This window comes from Talpa occidentalis, unplaced genomic scaffold, assembly GCF_014898055.3.
Source record: "Talpa occidentalis isolate TD23 unplaced genomic scaffold, MPIMG_talOcc4v2.1 talOcc4.4, whole genome shotgun sequence".
Classification (NCBI taxonomy): Eukaryota; Metazoa; Chordata; class Mammalia; order Eulipotyphla; family Talpidae; genus Talpa; species Talpa occidentalis.
Window position 1 is genome coordinate 33,223,346 of NW_023604295.1, and position 6,000 is coordinate 33,229,345.

Here is a 6,000-nt window from a genome sequence, read left to right on the forward strand (position 1 = left end):
CACTGCAAGCGGCTGTGGGTGGTGGGCATTTTACCACCAGTCACCAGTGACCCCACTGGGGCTCAGGCTACAGGCAGAGGTGGGCAGTGATGGTGGCTGGCAGTGGTTCCCCTACCACACCGCCCCAGGGCGTGTAGCTGCAGGGAGACTGCAGGGAGGGACACAGACCCCATGGGGCCAGCCCCAATGCCTTGGCTCCAGCTGTCAGGAGTAGAGAGGCCCATGCCTGGATCATAGCATGGAACCGTAAGGTGTGTGCTATGAGCTGATTGGGGAATGGTTCAATCAGCCATAAAATTGAAAACACTCCAATCAGATTGGGGGGAGGGGTGGAGAACCCGGGAAGAGAATATAAGTCAGTGCAGGAGATAGGTTGGGATTCTCAGACACTCGGACTCTCACAGAGGATTCTGTCCCTAACCTCTGAAGAAGAAAGAACAAGCAGCTGACCTCAGAAAGAAGCGATGCTGAAAGCCTTGCAGAGAACCCAAAGAGCTTCCCAGCAGCTGGGCGGGCGGCACCTGCCTCTAGCCTGTCTCTGACATTACCTGAAAGAACTCCAAAGGCCTGGCCCGGTGTCCTAAAGAGCTGTTTGTTGTTGCGATGGGCCAACAACTTACAAAGAGATGTTAAGATGGTGTTTCTGACACTGCTGCCTCCTAGTGACCAGTGGTGACCTATTGTTGAGAGTGACCAGCACTCTGTGTCCAGGTCACCTCTGAGGGCTGTTAACAGCTCCTGACCTCCTGGTACCACCTCCGGTGTTGCTGCCTCCATTGCTGTCTGGTCTGGTGTCCTGTGCTGCCCACCCTGCCCTTCCTATGCAGTGTAAGTCTTTGTTTAAGGTTATTGTGTCCTTATTTACCGTGTGGCTGAGTCTTCCATTGGAAAAGTGAAGTCTCCAGCCACTAATGTGTTTTTCCCGGTGTCTGTATTCACGTTTGATAGTAATTACCTGATACATTATGTTCCTTCATTTGATGTGTATAAATTGAAGAGTATTATGTTTCCTTATGTATTGTTCCCTTAATCATTATGTATCATCCATCCCTGCCTCTGGAAAGTACATTTTAATAAATGTTTCAGCTGTATGTTTATTGTTGTCTAATATAAACTCAAAATATTTTGCATGAGAATAATGAAAATTTAACATCCGTTGAGTAACCTGCTATTCCTCTTAATTTTATAATGAAAAACTAGTGATAGGCAAATTGATACCAACCTAATAGTTACGAAATGGCCAGGTAAAAAAGATTAATAAATCTACAATAATTATAAAATGATTGCTTATAACAGTATAGCTTCCATTTGAAGAGTTAAGACTTCCTTAAAATGAAGTTAAAAGCAATGGGTCTCATATTATGTATAATACATGAATAAAAAGTTAATTATAAGCCAACTCTATGCCTACTACCCAATACATAACAAATTATTTTATGTATTTTGCATGTGAATGATACCTAGATGTGTTCTCCTACCTTTGCCATGGGAAAAATACAATATCTATGGGATTCTTGCCTTGGTCAGCAAGGGTGCTTCAGAAGCAAGCTCTGAGTCCCAGCAGCGCCAGCCATGGCACTCCATCGCCTGACTGTTGCAGGAGGTGTGGTTGAAGGAAACCACTGTGAATTAATCAGGACTGAGACTATCAACACAGAACTTTATTTGGTTCAGCAACAGAGTGATGAAATGAAATTCTTCTCTCTTTAAACTCCATCTCATCTTCTTGTCTGTGCACTCGGGGCTGCTGAGAGGGGCTGGTGGGGCTACTGTGCCTGCTGTGGGGGTGCTGCCTCATTCTTAGGAGCTGCTCCAGCCCCTGCCTCCCGAGGATGGACCTGGTACTCGCAGGACTTTTGGAGCCCCTGTAAATATAGCAGAACTCTGTTAATCTGATGTTAGCATTCAATGAAAGAAAAACGAAGTTGACAAGGTGAGACTTTAAGAACCAATAAACACTGGTTCTTTATTTACAAATACAGATAATATTTGAAAAGATTTTAAACTCAGGCTCAGAAGCATGCAATAAAGTGATGGCAGTCGTGCACACACGCACAGGTGAATGTAGCGTCGAAAGCCCTCTCTTGTTTCTCCAGGCAACATCACAGTACAGGTTATAAAATTTATGTCTCCTTCTCATGATAAGGCAATGGAATTTTAGTAGCAAAAAGATGATGTGATTATAAAGTAAGGTCATAGAGGCATTTCCTCATTTTGTTTCTTCATTTTGTCCCGGAACAATTTGTATCACATCTTGTGATATTCCTTTACTGATTATTAAAAAAGGGGAGTTTCTTAGCAAGTCTGCCTCTATATTTCTTCCTCTGTTTTCGTATTTTTCATTAAACTCAGATCTGTTGAAAACTTAGGAATACTCATTCTAGCCTCAGCAATAAACAGAAACTCTGAGTCTGTGCAAAGAATAGTTAATGAATAAACAGAAACTGTTTGACTTATGAGAAACACTACCACTGAGAAAGAGGATTATTAGACTAGCTTTGTCAAGTGGGATAATTATATGGTATAAAATATGGTATAAAATAGCCCATTTTTTTATAATAAATTTTATTTTTATATTCCCCATACAATTGCACAATTGAAACCCCCTTATTTCGACCCCAATCCCCTCCCCATCCCCTCCCGCTCTCTACCCCCATAGAGTGTCTCTGGTTCCTAGTTTTTTGTTGATTTTTGATTTTCGCTTTCTTATAGTTATTCATTTTCCTGGTCCCTTATTTAGGTTTCTAGATTCCTGCTATGAGTGAGACCATCCGGTATTTTTCTTTTTCTTTCTGCCTTATTTCGCTGAGCATGATCCCTTCCAGCGCCATCCATGTTTGCTGCAATTGCATGTGTTTATCTTTTTTGAATGCTGAGTAATCTTCCATGGTATTATGGACACATCTTCTTGATCCAGTCATCTATTTTGGGGCATAAAATAGCCCATTTTTATACCCATTAAAATGGGTATTATATAATAACCCCTTTATAATTATAAAAATAGCCCTATTTTTATTAATATGTTTATAAAATAGCCCATTTTAGGAGCTACCATATGACCCAGCAATTCCACTCCTAGGGATCTACCAAAGGGACACAAAAACATTGATTCAAAAGAATACCTGTACCCCTATGTTTATTGCAGCACCATTTTAATAGGTACAATGTGGAAACAACCCAAATGCCCAAAACAGATGAGTGGATCAGAAGATGTGGTATATACACACAATGGAATATTACTCAGCATTCAAAAAAGATAAACTGATTGCATTCACAGCAACATGGATGTAGTTAGAAGGAATTATGCTCAGTGAAATAAGTCCAAAGGAAAAAGAAAAATTTGGATGGTTTCACATATAGGAGGAATATAGGGGAACCAAATAAGACACCAGTGTAAAAAAATAATAACAGTCAAAACAAAAAAAAAACAAAACAGACAATTAAAATCAGAGACATCCTGCAAGGGAGAGAGGAGGAGAGGGGTCAGAGGGAGGGAGGAGCACAGGGGACTGAGGTGATGGTAAAGGGCTGCATTGGTGATGGAAAGTCTATGGGGACTACACATGAGGGCGTGGGGGGGGGAATATTGTTTAAAAATGAACAATGATGTAAATAAAAATAATAAATAAATAAAAATAATATAGGTCATTTTAAAAAGAGATGTCAATTCATTGACTGCCCATTTCCCTCCCTCTGACCAGTCTCTCTTTCGATTGTTCTTCTTTTGACTTTTGGAGATTATATTATTTACCCAGTAAGTTCATCATTCAGTCTCTTGACTTCTTTTATTTTCTCATGTGTTCAGGGACTAGATGCCAGTTTATTTAGATTGTCAAAATCAGTGACGTTCCTTTTAAGGTATAGGTTTGTTATCAGAAAAGAAAACAGACCATAAGGCATATTCATTTGTCCATTTTCTGTGACAGTAGGAAAACGTGTGAGGCAGACTCAGAAAGGACTTAGCTTCAGTTTTGCGTTGTCTATAGAGATCAAGTGTCACCATTGTAAATATCACTAGGCTGTTCGAAATTATATGGGTTTGTGCATCATATCAGGATATTGGGACAGTGGAGGAAGAAGGTGATAAAGTGCTAAAGAATACCCATGGCAGCATTAATTATAGAGTGCATCAGAGAGATCAAAATCTAGAAATTCTTTCATTTCCACAGCTGGATCATTCCAATAACTGGCTTCCAGGGCACCGGGAAGAAGTGTTTGGGAGAAGTGTTTCTGGAAATCAGATATCAGGCTAAAGGAAAAGCTATCTGGTTCTACCTGGATGTTAGGGAGCCAATCATCATCACTCTCCGTGAGAGCTGGTGATGGATTAGCATCAATGCTGCAAAGAGATCTGAGTCCTGAAAGTCAGCAAGGTGACTGCTACCCCTGGCTGGGCTAGGGAAGGAGTGGGCGTTGGCCCTTCTGTCTTCTCTGTGTCTGTGTAGAGGGTGTAGTGCTGTCTTCAGAAAGGTTGCCAATGCTCTGTTTTCCTTCTTTGTGCTTTCCATTGCTTTTGTTTTTATTTTTGTGTTTTCCATGGCCATGACCATGCTCATGTTTATGCCCATGGGGCGTGGCCATGATACCCTTTGATGTTCACACCAAAGCAATGATCCCTTATGTGCCCATGGCCTTGGTCATGCTCATGTTTATGGCCTTGACCAAGGCCTGTTTTATTTGTTCTTTATGGGCCCTTGCCATGCCCACGAGTGTGTTTCTTGGCTTTTTTTCCTGAATACTGTTCTTCATCTTGTACAGGTTTCATGAAGTGTGGGGTGAACTTACAGTTGTTTCTTTTCTTTCATCCGTCATCACTGACAATCGAAAAGGTGAAAAACCTGGAGGCCTTTCATCAACGTAATCTAAACAGAAATATTAAGATGATGCGTTACTCTGAAAACCACACTGTCAATGAAGAAAGAAGGGACAGAGACCAGGCAAGCTAACTCAGTTACAGGGTGCATGTCTTTGCCAGATTTTTAAATACTGTATTTTTATTCTGGACAGTATGGGGATGAATAATATCTTTTCTCTTCTGATTAACTTTAATTTGTAGACATTAATTACTGTTTTTAATAATATACTAAAGCAAGCTGGGGAGTCTTTATTCATCTGGAAAAAATATATAATATCAGAGTAACTTTCAAGCCTCTTATTTATATAAATCTGCAACACATTATTATTGATACAATTCTATTGCCAAAATTACTGCTTTCATCCTGAAAGGCTCTAACTGACTTCATGAGCTGAATATATAGTATCACATATCCACAAGTACTTTGTGTGGAGTGAACACTTCAAAACCGTCCACAAGCTTGCCATGTGCGTCTTGGACTATATTGCTTATGTTGACTATGTATAACCTACATAGACAAAAACATAAATCAGCAAAAAAGTAAAAAGAGCAATTTGTATTGAAGATATGGATTTGTGGATTATTTGTCCTTATACTGCTACTACCTGTGTGGTGGTTAAGGCAGGGTTCAGTGGTGTAAAGAGCACAGTCTTTGGAGTCAAACAAGTTGGACCCTGTAGTCGTGGGCATTGTGGCAACCAGGGTGGAGCCTGGTTGATCTGTATTTGAATCCAAGAACCACTAACTTCACTTTTTCCAATTGCACATTAACAATAACAGCATCTGGGCCTCCCCGGTTGGTGGGTGCGGGTGAGCGCTGGGTTGCGAAGCTTGCCCGCAGCCGCTGCAGCGCCGGTTCAATCCTGGCTGCTCCCCGGCCACCAGAGGGGGGTCCACTGGCACGCAGACCTCTCCCGCCCCCGTGCTCCCCCGCAGTGTACCTCGGTCCTTCTGCCTGCTCTGCTCCCCTGCGCGGCTCTGGTGAATTCTCTCACTCCTCCCGTGCTTCTGACTGTACCCAGTGCTTGTAGAAATAAATAAAAATAAATAAATAAATAAATCTTTAAAAAAAAAACAATAACAGCATCTTTCTTGTAGAGTTTTCAGGGAAATGTATTTGAAAAATCCTCAGGCCAGAGCCGGAC